This window comes from Choloepus didactylus, chromosome 6, assembly GCF_015220235.1.
Source record: "Choloepus didactylus isolate mChoDid1 chromosome 6, mChoDid1.pri, whole genome shotgun sequence".
In the NCBI taxonomy this organism is placed as follows: domain Eukaryota; kingdom Metazoa; phylum Chordata; class Mammalia; order Pilosa; family Megalonychidae; genus Choloepus; species Choloepus didactylus.
In genome coordinates this window covers 73,898,052-73,913,138 of record NC_051312.1, presented here as the reverse complement: position 1 = coordinate 73,913,138, position 15,087 = coordinate 73,898,052, and the positions used below count along the sequence as shown (strand labels likewise).

Sequence of the window (15,087 nt, the reverse complement as noted above, 5' to 3'; positions counted from 1 at the left end):
ATTACTACAAATTTCCCTTCACCTCAAACAGAAACCCTACACTCATTTCTTAACTCCCCATTGCCCCTTCCTCCACTTCTCATAACCCATACTCTACTTTTCATCTCTATGGCCATATTCTCTGATACTTTCTTTGTGTTTACTGTGGGGCTTAAATTTAACCGCTTAAATCTACAGCAATCTTGTTTTTCTTTGACACCAACTTAACTTCAATAGGACACATAAACTATGTTCCTATACTCCTCCATTCCCCCACCTTTATGTAGTTCTTCTCAAAAATTACATATTTTACATTGAGTCCAAAATCACTGACTTATCATTACAGTTTATGTATTTTAGATCCTGTAGGAAGTAAATAGTGGAGTTACAAATAAAAAATATGGTAGTATTGGTATTTGTATTTACCTTGGGATCTTTACTGGTAATTTTTATTTCTTCATGTAGTTTCAGTCAATTGTTTACTGTCCATTCCTTTCAGCCTGCTCAACTCCCTTTAGCATTTCTTATAGGACTGATCTACCGGTGGTGAAGTCCCTCAGCTTTTGATTATCCGGGAATGTTTTCATCTCCCCCTCATTTCTACCCTCCAGATGTTTGTGATTTCTCCAAGTCTCTGATGGTTATTGACTTCTATTTGCATTCCATTGTGATCAGAGAATGTGCTCTGAACAAATTCATTTTTTTTTTTAAATTTATTGAGGCTTGTTTTATGTCCTAGCATATGGTACATTCTGGAGAAAAATCCATGATCACTAGAGAAGAATGTGTGTCCCGGTGACCTGGGATAATGTTCCATAAATGTCTGTTAAATTTCTCTGTATCTCTCTCTCCTTTCTTTGTTTCTCTGTCGGTACGGCTCCTTTAGTATCTGAAGTAGGGCAGGTCTTTTATTAGCAAAATATCTCAGCATTTGTTTGTCTGTGAAAAATTTAAGCTCTCCCTCAAATTTGAAGGAGAGTTTTGCTGGATAAAGTATTCTTGGTTGGAGATTTTTCTCTCTCAGAATTTTAAATACATCATGCCACTGCCTTCTCGCCTCCATGGTGGTCGCTGAGTAGTCACTACTTAGTCTTATGTTGTTTCCTTTGTATGTGGTGAATTGCTTTTCTCTTGCTGCTTTCAGAACTTGCTTCTTCTCTTCAGTATTTGACAGTCTGATCAGAATATGTCTTGGAGTGGGTTTATTTGGATTTATTCTATTTGGAGTTGCTGGGCATTTATGCTTTGTGTATTTATATTGTGTAGAAGGTTGGGGAAGTTTTCCCCAACAATTTCTTTGAATACTCTTTTGAGACCTTTACCCTTCTCTTCCCCTTCTGGGACACTAATGAGTCTTAAATTTGGATGTTTTATTTTATCTATCATATCCCTGAGATCCATTTCAATTTTTTTCTATTTTTTCCCCATTCTTTCTTTTGTTCTTTCATTTTCTGTTCTGTGGTCCTCAAGGAGGCTGAGTTGTTGTTCAACTTCCTCTAATCTTGCATTATGAGTATCCAGTCTTTTTAATTTGGCCAATAGTTTCTTTTATTTCCATAAGATCTTCTCTTTTTTTATTTACTCTTGCAATTTCTTCTTTATACTCTTCTAGGGTCTTCTTTATGTCCTTTATATCCTGTGCCATGCTCTTCTTCATGTCCTTTATAGCCTATGTCATGCTCTTGTTGTCCGTCTGTAGTTCTTTGATTAATTGTGCCAAATACTGTGTGTCTTCTGATCTTTTGATTTGGGTGTTTGGGTTTGGGTTCTCCATATCGTCTGGTTTTATCATATGCTTTAAGCTTTTCTGTTGTTTTTGGCCTCTTGGCATTTGCTTTACTTGATCCCTAATTTTGTCAGTACTGTAGCTTGGTGGCGTACACTTTCTCTAACCAGCAGATGGCATCTGTGAGTCACCTATTCCCCTCAAGTCAGTTCTCCCCCACTCTATCTTTGTGGTGTGTGGGGGTCTGATTCTTGTGGGGTCCAACTGGTGCACCAAGTTTGGGTGTGTTGTTGGTGCTGTCCGCCCTGAATGTGGGGCGTGTGTCTGGGTGGTTAGGGAGAAAGGGCAGCTTTAATAATCAAACCTCCCAGGTGTTCCCGGAGATTTCAGGCTGTTGCAGGAGCCTATGCCTTCATTTCAGTCTTTCCACAGATTGTCTCTGCTGCTGACCCGCAAGTCCTTGGTATTCGCGTAGGGTCCCTGGGATTTCCAAGCGGTTCCCCCTTCTCAGCTGTGCTCTTCTTGGCACAGCTCTGGCTGTGGGTCCGGCCCCAGGAAGGAGCATCCCCCGCCTGCTGGGGAGATGGCTGCAAGGAATGCAGTTTTTTTCTCCTTTTCACTCTCCTCTGCTCACCTGGTCTCGAGGCAATCAGCAGCGCGTGTGGGAAGGGGTATCCTCCACGCCAGACACCAAGGTGTTAGCCCAGCCCGCTCCCACCGTGCTTCACTGCACAGCTCTCCCTGTCTTATCTGCAGCCTCTCCTGGGCTGTTTTTTTTTTTTTTAAACAACTAGTCCATCTCCAAAAGCCAGCCCACCGTCTCCCCACACCGCAGCGCAGCCGCTGGACTTTCAGCCGACTCACTCACTCGTTTCAGAACGCAGGCTCCTGGTTTCACCAAATGCATGTTCCCTGTGGATTTAGCAGACCTTGTCTGGCTGGTGGTACGCTGGAAGTAGTGTTCTGGGTCACTTTCCGGTTTTTATCTAGTATTTTTCACGGAGGTGTTTTTTTGCCCTGTCTCACCTAGCCACCATCTTAGGTTCTCCTCGGAGAACACCATTTTGAAACACAACCTGGGAGCAAGCGGATGCCAGCCACATGCCTTCCAAACTAACAGAGGTTTTCCGGCGCCAATGGCCATGCTTCAGGGAAGATCCTCTATTGATGCCTTACTTGGACACCTTATGGCCTTAAGACTAACTATGTAACCAAATAAAACCCCTTTTATAAAAGGCAACCCATTTCTGGTATTTTTCGTAATGGCGACATTAGCAAACCGGAACAGGTGTTCATCTTCCCAGGCTCTCTAGTCAAACCATCTAGAGTTAACAACACTTGTTTTTTGGAAGAGCTTATTTTCTTCACTACTTGTGTTGAGCCATTTGTCCACAGCATGCAAACCCTACTCTTATAGCCAGAACAAAAGTATTTAGAATGTAATTTGTCAAGGATCAATGTTGTATGGCTGTTACTTCCAGCAATACAGGAAAGACAGGGAAAAAGTCAGGGTCTGGCAACAGGCTACCCATTAAGACATAAAAGGCACTTACTGGCAGGGTTTCTTAAGAGTGTCCAGAGGGAAGTCAAGAGTCAAGCAAAATAGCACTGGAGGCCCAAGTAGGAGCTTCAACAGATAAGAGGAACAGGCCAACTGAGAATCTAGCTGTCTGATAGTTTATGTATATATTCAGCAAAAATTCCACATAAATACCTTTTATGTACCAAGGATTGTATTGGGTGGTGGGGATGAAGACGTATTCAAGCCTTGAGCCTAACTAACAATAATAATTATTATGATTAAGATAAGGATAATGATGTACAAAGTATAAAGGTGATACAGGAGGAAGTGACTTGTAATATGCTCTAGTGGGAAAAACACAAATTTTAGAATTGGACAGACCAGCATTCAAATTCCATCTCCATTACTTACTAGCTCAGTTCTCTCATATGTAAAGTAAAGATAACAGTAACTATCTTACAGGATTGTCATGAGAACTTATTGGATAACACTTGAAAAATGTGTACTACTTTGCCTGGCATATATATTATTGCTTTAAAAAGTATTATTGCTCACTAGCTGAGGAAACAGTCAGAGAAAGTTTCACAATGAAGGGAATACTCAAGCTAAGTCTGAAAGAACAAGTTAGAAATCACCTGGTTAAAAAGGTGAGGAAGGAGACAGGGGAGCTAAGATGGCAGCATAGAGAGGTGTGAAATTTCATTAGTCTCCTGGAACAACTAATAAACAACCAGGAACAACTAGTAAAAAAACCTGGGACAACTGCTGGGGGACAACCATGACTGTCCACACATCGTACATCAACCTGGATTGGGTGGAAAGGCTGATATCTCAGCATAAAATCTATAAGTAAAAACTGCAGAACCGTGCCAGGAGCCCCCTCCCCCCATGGCAGGCTGAGAAGCAGGACCTCACTGGGGGAGAAAGCAGAATTCTTGGAGCGAGCGAATATAGCTCAGTCCAGCTCCAAATGGGGTTTTAACTAACAAATGTGGACCACTGAACACAAGCTACAAACATAGCCAGGCAGCAAAGTACTCTGAGGTCACTCTCAGAGGAGAGGAGGTGGGGCTGACAGAGAGGAAAAAAATTAATTAAAAATAGAAAACAAAATACAGAAACTTTTAGAGACTGATCTTAGAGAGCTAGAAAACACCTGTACCCTGGGTGGGGGAGGCCACAAGATCAGGTGCTCTATCTGATTGAAGGACGAACTTGGGGGCTGTGGACTGGATCTGAAAGGGGGCTTTCTTTCCCTTTTTCTCTCTCTCAACCTGAATGGCTCAGTGAAGCCTCAGCCATTTTCAGTTCACAGCACTCTGACCCAGACAGGGGTGAAGTTGACAAAGTCAGAGAGAAAAAGAAACTATCGAAATGCAGAAGATAGCTCCCTAGGGAGTGTATCTTCCCAAAGAGGAAAGAGGTGAGGCCCAGCTCAAAGGCCTGCCCTCCCCTCAAAACTCAGACCCCAGGGCCTGGGGGAAAACAGTCAAAATGGAAACAAACTAAGTTAAGAATTAAAGGGGCCACAACTCTTTACACCAGTCAGGAACAACAGGCTGAGAGGTGCCACCTGCTAGGCAGGTTAGGAAAAGAACAGTGGCTAGAGACCTCACAGGAAAGTCTGTCAATTTCTAAGACATACCCTCAGGGTGATTTGAAACTGAATATAACCCCATTCTGAGACCTGAACCCATTCTGGTCTGGGGAAATCTGACTGGGGTGACCAGGGAAGCCAGATGGCTTAGACAACAGAGGACTACAAACTACCCTGGGAAGGGCATAGATATGGCCCAGTCAAAGGAACAAACATACACCTCAATCAAGATACAGCTCAGATTTTGCTTCACTTTAATGAAACAGTCAATTAAAGATTTTCAAAGAAATATGCTAAACCAAATCAAAAACCAAATCAAGTTCAGGGAAGATATGGCAAAAGAGATGAAGGATATAAAGAAAACACTGAGTGAACATAAGGTAGAAATCAAAAGTTTGAAAAAACTACTGGCAGAATCTATGGAAATGAAAGGCACAACACAAGAGATGAAAAACACAATGGAAACATACAAAGGCAGAGTCTAACAGGCAGAAGAAAACACTCAGGAACTGGAGAACAAGATACCTGAAATCCTACACACAAAAGAACAGATAGGAAAAAGAATGGAAAAATATGAGCAACGGCTCAGGGAATTGAATGAAAACATGAAGTGCATGAATGTACATGTCATGGGTGTCTCAGAAGGAGAAGAGAAGGGAAAAGGGGCAGGAGTAATAATAAAGGAAATAGTCAATGAAAATTTTCCATCTCTTATGAAAGGCATAAAATTACAGATCCAAGAAGCGCAGCATACCTCAAACAGAATAGATCTGAATAGACCTATGCCAAGATACTTAATGATCAGATTATCAAATCTCAAAGACAAAGAGAGAATCCTGAAAACAGCAAGAGAAACGCGATCTATCACATAAAAAGGAAGCTTGATAAGATTATGTGCAGATTTCTCAGTAGAAATAAATTTCTCAGTGGTGTAATATATTTAAGATACTGAAAGAGAAAAACCACCAACCAAGAATCCTATATCCAGCAAAACTATCCTTCAAATATGAGGGAGAGTTCGAAATATTCTCTGACAAACAGACAACGACAGAGTTTGTGAACAAGATACCTGCTCTACAAGAAATACTAAAGGGAGCACTACAGACAGATAGGAACAGACAGGAGTGAGAGGTTTGGAACACAATTTTGGGTGACGGTAGCACAACAATGTAAGTACACTGAACAAACATGACTGTGAGTACGGTTGAAAAAGGAAGGTTAGGAGCACGTGGGACACCAGAAGCAAAGAGGAAAAAAATAAAGACTGGGACTGTGTAACTCAGTGAAACCTAGAGTGCTCAACAATTGCAATAAAGTGTACAAATATGTTTTTACATGAGGGAGAACAAATGAATGTCAACCTTGCAAAGTGTTAAAAATGGGGTGATATTAGGGAAAAATACAATGAATGCAAACTAGAGACTATAGTTAACAGAAACATTGTACTATGCTTCTTTTAATCTAACAAAGGCAATATACCAAAGCTAAATGCCTATAAGAGGGGGATATAAGAGAGGGATATGGGATTCTTGGCATCGGTGATATTTTCTGACTCTTTTATTGTACTTTATCTTTTGTTACTTTTTAGCTGTCATTTTTAAATTTTTATTTTTATTTTGTCTCTTTACCTTCTTTGACTCTTCCTCCTCCTTTGTGGAAGAAATGGAGATGTCCTTATATAGATAGTGGTGATGGTGGTGAATGCATAAATATGTGATTATACAGGGAATCATCGATTGTTTACTAAGTATCGAATGTATGGTGGGTGAACAAAACCGCCTTAAAAAAAAAAACAAAAAACAAAAAACAAAAAACGAAAAACAGGATGATGAAGAAACCTTGAAGGCACTATATTGAGTGAAATAAGTCAGACATAAAAGGACAAATATTGTATGGTCTCACTGATATGAACTAATTATAATATGTAAACTCACAGACATGAAATATAAGTTACCAGGACATAGAACAAGGCTAAAAAATGGGGAGCAGTTGCATATTATGAACAGAATGTTTAACTAGGTTGAACTTAAGTGTTTGGAAATTGACAGAGGTGACAGTAGCATGCTATTGTGAGAATAACTAACAATAGTGGGTGAATGTGGTGGAAAGCGGAAGCTCAGAGTCATGTAAGTCACCAGAAGGAAAGCTGGAGGTTAAAATATGGGAAGGTATAAAACAGTGAATCTTGTGGTAGACAATGTCTGTGATTAACTGTACAAATATTAGAAATCTCTTTCATGAACCAGAACAAATGTATGACACTATAACTAGAAGTTAATAATAGGGGGGTATATAGGGAAAAAATATACCTATTGCAAACTATGTACTACAGTTAATAGTATTTTAACATTCTTTCATCAACAGTAACAAATGTACTATACTAATACCATGATTCAATAACAGAAGGGGTGGGAATAGAGGTATGGGAGGATTTGAGTTTTCTTTATTGTTTTTCTTTCTTTCCTGGAATAATGGATGCACAGCTGTATAATGGTACCATGGGCAATTGATTGTGCACATTAGATGATTGTATACTATGTCAACAATCTCAATAAAATTGAATTTAAAAAAAAAAAGGTGAGGAAAGGCTCTCCAGGCAGCAACACCCAGATGTGCAAGGACCCACAGACTGTTTTGGAGAAGAAGAAAATGGTTTCCATTTGAAAGCATGAACAATGGTAAGAGGAAAACCAGGTCTCCCAAGAGGAGATGAGGGAAGAAGCACTTCCAGAATAGATTAAACAACAGTGTCTTTGCTGAAGAAGAGTGATTCCATCAGGCCCAAAAAATGGACCTGGTAGAGTAGATAGGATATAAGGTGCTAGTTCTGAGACAGCTGCCCAAAAAAAGGGCTGCTGCAATGGGCACTCCCAACCCTGACACTAATCAGTCACAGATTTGGAAATGAGCAGGCCACTGGCCACCAAACTGCCAACACTTAACTGCTCAAGCAAGTGAGGCTCAACAACAGAGAGGGCACAGGGAATCAATATACATTGCTGGTCCTCTACTTAGGTCATTTGAAAACATAAACTTTAAAGTTTTAAAGTATGAACAACAGGCTTTAGCCAACACAATCAATCCAAATCTAGTGCTATAACAACAATTTAGAATTTAGTAAGAAATTTACCAAAGTCAATGTTGTGATGTGATAGGATATATGACATATTTCTAATTAGTGCCGAAATAATAAAAAATGCCAAAGGAAATTTCCTACTGTAACTTCCACATTAAAATATTATGGTTTTTATTTTACACACACACACACACATCTACTTCAAATTCAGCACTATTGCTAACAATGCTACATCATTCCCAAGAAACAGAACACCAGTGTTTTACCCTTTGAGAGTCTAAAGACCCCAAATTTATGAGCATTAAAATCTCAGAAATCCTCCGAGACAATGGTTCCACTTTATATATACAGAAACTGAAAAGGTGAAATATATGTACCCTTGGTATGGTAGAAAGAACCCAGGCTTTACAGTTAGACCAAGGTTCAAACTACTTACCAGTGACAAAATCTATCTGGTTCTGCTTCTTCATATGCAAATATATAGATGGTAGCCATATACGTACAGGGCAGAATTAATATAAGGATAGGAAACAATGTATATAAAGTCTTGATATATTGTAAGCTCTTAATAAATGGAGGTTTTTTATTATTCTTATGCAACTCTGCCAGAAATCAATGGATCAGAAAACTATTTCATCATTTATAATTTCTCAATACAGAAATATTGTTCCACATGGATTCCAAGACACAAATTATAATCTAATTAGCTCATAGCTAGTTTAAAATACAACCTTGTGGGACCTTGGTCTAGATGAATGTAGCTGAGCTGTAGAGGGAATGAATTACTGGACCAGCCCCATAGGAAGCTTGATATAGACTAAAATTCTGAAAGCAACAAGGCACCCATATATAACATTTATATGAATTTTTAAAATACTTTCAGTATTTTACTTATTACTTAGTAAATGCTAAATATCAGGGAGAACATTTTAGCCTAGCTAAGACCACACTCTCTCAAATACAAAATGTTACCAGTCTATACAATATCTTAACAACTGACAGAGAAGGAATAATATGTAAATGATAAGGTTTTCAGAGAAAGGAGGCATCTGTATCCACAGATTTATTTGGTGAGCTTTTGAAAGCTAGCAATGGAACTGTAAAAACAATGTGATTAAAATCGATAGAGCACATCATTTACTAATACCGTTGCCCAAAAAAAGGCAATAAGCCTTAGGCATGTTATTACTAGATTACACAATTTCACTGACAGGTTCAAGATTTTTAAAAGCAACTGAGAATAGGGAAGATTTCTTTTTTTGAAGTCAAGGGATTTTTTTCTCTTCAATTAAAAGGAAAGCCCAGGTCCCTTTATTTAGGATGAAGATTTAAAAGGTCTTTCATAACATTTGAAAAAATAATATTATTAAATTTTCCTTTTTTTCCTAAAATAAAAATAGATTGATAATCCTCATTCCAATTGAAAAGAAGGCTACTTTTGTTTAACAATACTATATCCAACCACATATCCATTTAACAAATACCACAATAGTTCAGAGAGTAGTGGTTGTAAGTTAATTATTTCTGCAAAGGAATATGAAATGTGAGTTTTCAAGCCCTCTTCTGCAAAAATAATCAATGACTCTCTTTTCATATCTTAGTGATGAAATAATGAACTTTTCAACAGACTTTCAAATTCAAGGGCTGCTATACTTCAAAGCACCCTCTTTAGTCAGATAGCAAAAGTCGTCATGTAGACATAAATTCATCTGACAAAAAGTGACTGAGTCAAAGTGGACCTAAGATCAGCAAGATGTCACCCTAGTCAGATCTTGCACTATATCACAAATTGAAAATTGCAAAAGCTTTGAATTGGTTCCTTTACAGTGAAAGATCCAGAGTAGAAAAATCCTTATGTAGCTTGAGAAAGCTAAATAGAATAATTATGCAGTTTTAGGTTTATTATAAGAAAAATGTTGATCAGAAAAGGTAAGATGATTTCATCACTGAATCCTGGTAGGAAATGCAAGGCTAGGCTCATGGAAATAAAAAAAATGACCCAGACACTAGGTCTGCATTTAGTAGCTTTTACCAAGTGAACAGTCAAGTCTATTTAGAGGAGCTTAGGTCTTTATATTTACATTAGGCAAGGATAACTTAAAAAAGAAAACCTACTTCCAAAACATGTCCAAAACACAGCTCAAATCCATTCTGTTCTCTCCATTCCCAATGCCACACTCCAGTCTACAATACTATCATCTCTTGCCAAGATTAACATAAGTGGTTCCTAACTGGTCATCCCGACTCTAGATCAGTCCTCATCTCTCCAAATTCTAGCCAGGATACTCTTATTAATATGCAGATCTGATCATGTTTATTCCCAAGAAAAATCCCTTCAATGGCTCCCAACAACACTGAGATTAAAGCAGACTCCTGAAAATGACATATAGAAGCCTGTGTGATTTGGACCCAGTTTGCCTCTTCAGACTTATCTCACAGTGCTTCCTTTAATTAAAGTTTTCCAGCATAGAGAATTTTCATTTCTTGCAATCCTGAAGAGAAGAACATGTTCTTCTAGAGAGGAACATCCTGGGAGAAAGCCATTTTGAAACCAGAGCTCCAGAGCAGACACCAGCCACATGCCTTCCCAGCTAACAGAGGTTTTCCAGACACCATTGGCCATCCTCCAGTGAAGGCATCCGATTGTTGATGCATTACCTTGGACACTTCATGGCCTTAAGACTGTTAACTGTGTAACCAAATAACCCCCCTTTAATAAAAGCCAATCCATTTCTGGTTTTTGCATCCCAGCAGCATTAGCAAGTTAGAACAGACATACTAAGTTTGCTTTGCCTATAGGACACTGAAATGTAGATATTTAAGACGCAGTGGATTTAAGGGTCCAGAGATAAGCTGAAATCTTAGATTTAAGAATTATGCCATATAAAAGGCAATAGAAGTCATGGGTGTAAGTGAGGACACTGAGGAAGGATATGTAGCATGAAAACATAAAAGAGCCAAGAACAGAACCCTCAGGAATATCAACTTCTAAAGGATAATCAGAGGAAGAAAAGCCACTGAAGAATGGAAAGGAGTGTCCATAGAGGCAGCAAGGGATGATTTGGGTGTCCTTTTTTACTTTTATTTTTTATTATTTTCACTTTTTCTCATACAGGAAAATGTTCAAAAAATAGATTGGGGTGATGAATGCACAACTATATGACGGTACTGTGAACGATTGATTGTACACTTTGGATGATTGTATGGTATGCAAATATAGCTCAATAAAATTGAATTTAAAAAAATTTACCTTTCAGTTAAAATGGAATACATAGAATAGCTAGAAGGAAATACATGAAACTGTTGAACTGCAACCCAGTAACCTTGATTCTTGAAGACAAGTGTGTAACTATACAGCTAATACAGTGGTGACCGCATGATTGTGAAAACCTTGTGGTTCATACTCCTTTTATCCAGTGTATGGACAGATGAGTAGAAAAATGGGGACAAAAAAGTAAATGAATAATGGGGGTGGGGAGGCAGTAATGGGATGTTTTAGGTGTTCTTTTTTACTTTTATTTTTATTCCTTCTTTTTTGGAGTAATGAAAATGTTCATAAATTGATTGTGGTGATGAATGCAGCACTATATGATGATACTGTGTACACTTTGGATGATTGCATGGTATGTGAATATATCTCAATACAATTGCAAGGGAAAAAAAAAGTAAATTATCCCTCGTTTTCCTGCTTATTCTGCCTGAACTATTTCAGCTCATCTTTCCTGTAATAGCTAGCATGGGATATCCTATATAGATTATATACTTCAGATTTCCAATTCTGATCATTGCTTTTCTGACTGAATATAAATTTGTCTAAAAAGACAAGGCCTCTGGCTACTTATGTCAAGCCTTGTCCACACAGCATCAAAACATTCAATGAAGAGTGAGAATTCAGTCCATTTTCCAGCTTTACCTGATTCAGGGATCAACTATACATAAGACAATGGGGATGCCTTCTGGCCAGCAGCCTTCTCCCAATAAAGAGCCTTGACTAAACAAAACTCTAAGAGCCAACTGGTCCTCGAGGCTAACTATCTGCCCTTGAACAGTGCTGTGTTGTTTCCATTACACCCACAGACTGCTTAGTTTCAAATCCAGGCTACTTACTATCTCTGTGATCTTAATCTACTCAATTTCTGTGCTTCGTTTTTCTCATCAGTAAGTGAAGAATGACAAAGAACATTCCGTAGGGTTATTATGAGGAATAAATGAATTAATACATGTAAAATGTTTATACTAGTGCTTGATAAATTGGAAACATTCGACACCTATTGCAGGACAGGATGAGTAATGAGTCTAAATCATGACCAGACTTCTCACATTATCACCCAGCAAAGATTCTTTGATGAGACCAGTGGTAAAGGTAAATGAGGAAAATAGTGTCTCCATGCCAAACCCACTTAAGACTAAATAATAGATAAGGTACACTTAAAGGCATGCCTAATGAAAAATCTCCACTCTACATAAGCCAAATCAGAAACTGATTGGCTAAGCCTGACCCTCATTTTAAAATGCACACTGACTACTGAGACAAAAATATTAATATTTCCATGAGCATTTAGTGAGCATCTATAATATGAAAGTACTTGAAGAATACAAAGAGCAATCAGATTCTTAACACAAGGAACTTACACTCTAGTTCAGTTTGCTCAAATGTTTTTGACCTAATCCATAAAAACAAACATATTTTTACATTATAATCTAGTATACACATACATATATACTAAAATAAATGTTTCAAGAAAAATATCCTTAGTATTTGTGATACACTCTACTTCCTATTCTTATCTATTTTATCCTCTTTAAAAAAATTCTTGTCAGATATTGCACTCCCTTCACCCCACTGAACTGATCTTACAAATCGGTAATGGTCATGACAAAAAGCTTGAAAAATACCAATCTGGACATGTGACCAACTAACTTTAACACAAGGGAGAATGAATTAAATGCTAAATAGAGGCTGAAACTGTAGGAATGCAGAACAAGTGAATTAATTTGACTGTGGCAACCAGGATCCATTGCATACAACAGATAGAAATTCAACAGATAGAAATTAAGAATGGATCATAACTGGTCTTTTTTTTTTATCACTATTTGCCCAGCCAGGGTGGAAGACAAGCTGCTAAAATATTTGATACACCAAGAAATGGTATATACTTACCAAAAAGGTTTAGACATAAATTCGGTGGTATCTGATTTATTCCTTAAACACCATTTTTCTCTAGCTCTTATTTGCTATATTCCTCTAGGATCAACAGCCTATATCCACATGACAGAAGACTCAACCCCACAGTGTCCCCAATGCCCAGTTACTAAATCCACTCACTGTCCAGAATGTCTACCTTTTGCCTCTATCCAGATTCCCAAGGGGTCCAAATGCTCTCAGTCCCCAGTTCTGCCCCAATCTAGTACACAATTTCCTCACTTCTCCAACACTATCTGGCATTATCAAAACATGGCCAGAATCTCCTTAAAATCTTTGGGGAGGCAAAAGGGGAGGTGGCATTATATCACATATGCATGTTTCATCTGCACTGAACAGATAAATTACCACTCATTGATCTTCTCACACCCAGATGCTGAAAGAACTATCAAGTATCTAAAGATTTTGAGATCCCTGGATAAACTGGCTTCTCAGAATTTAGCCTGCTGCGTAGTATAGGTATTGTGTACTATATTTAGATTGTATGCAGAAAATAATTTTGCTCTAACAGGATATTTCATATAATCCCCCAAAAGTTACCATGGTAAATATGTATTAAGGCCATTACTAAAATCACTTTACTATTATCACAATAGCAGTTTTATCATTTTATCTAATCATTTATTTAATAATATTTGTCAAGCTCCTATTATACGCAAGGAATTATGGGCCATATGGAGGAAACAAAATAGTAAGAACCTTGATCTCAAGGAGATTCAGCTCTAAAAGGAAATCATATGACATATACAGAAATAATTTCAGTTGTGAAGCAGAAAACAAAGATATGAAGTGTAAGATGGAAAGAGAAAGCTTTTCCATCTTGGGTGACCAAAAAGCTCTAATTTATCAATCCAAAAACTTTGGTTTACCAAAGTTTTGATCATGTTTAACTGATAACAAATAGTTGCTATACCTTTGAAATTAGGAAGTAAAAGATCTTGACAGGGCACCTAAGCAAAAATATTACTTAAGACTTGGGAAAGCATTTCTAGCCCAAGGGAGCAGGAAAGAAACTCCACAGAAGTTGGGAAATGTGGAGAATGGATTTCAAGGTCCCAGTCAACTATAAAAGCCAGTCACTACAATGTATTCAGACATTAAATGTCATAATCTGCTTAGAGCTACATTAAGTATACTTCTCATTTAAAGGATAAGGGTTCAGTTACTAAATCTTATATTTTCTTGGAAAATGCATAGGAAAAGATAGTTTTAAGATGAAAACCTTCTTTATAAGTGTAGTCGATTTCCATTCCATAATTTTATATGTGTATAGTAGTATTTCTTTTCCAAATTTCCAATGAAATCAACACTTCAAAATCTTTGGGCCTGAAAATAAACACAAATAAAATAGGGATGGAGCTAAAACAAACATATTATTTATCAAGTATTTTCCAGCAGACCCTGAGGCTAATAATAAACATGTTTCAATGATCCCATGACGTTCAATGATTATAAAATAGCAATATTTTAAATACCACCCTCAACATAAATGAATATATCAATTACTCTAAGATAGTAAAATGGAAATTCTACAAAATGATCAAAGCAAGCCACTTATAAAGAATTAAACGTTCACAAGATTCCTTCTGTATCAACTGTTATTGCAAATAAAATTCCAGATTAAAGTGTGTATCTTTTTTTTTAAGTAGCTGATGCTCATAGATAAAACATACTGATGAATTTCACAATAAAGTTGTCTTCTGTCGGTCCAGTAATCTATGTAAATTCCAAACCACTGTCAGCCTGTAATCACACTACCACAAATTTTGACCTTGGCCTGCCTCAGATACAGCATCACCTATTTCACTATTTATCTTTCTTACTATTTCTCAAAACTTCTCATTATATTTAGTATACTCAGAATCCCCAAGTTTGGAATTGAGTTATTTTTCACATCAGATTTCTCAAAAACCTGTTATTTTAGCCCAAATTGGGGAAAAAATAAAATTATACAAATGATTGAAATCCATATCTTAAATATATA

General features: G+C 37.5%; 1 protein-coding gene across 4 annotated transcripts in view; it reads right to left on the bottom strand.

The window, feature by feature from the left end:
- Positions 1 to 15,087, bottom strand: part of STK33 (serine/threonine kinase 33) — a 258,645-nt gene that overhangs the window by 144,282 nt on the left and 99,276 nt on the right. The gene's annotated exons all lie outside the window — the stretch shown is intronic.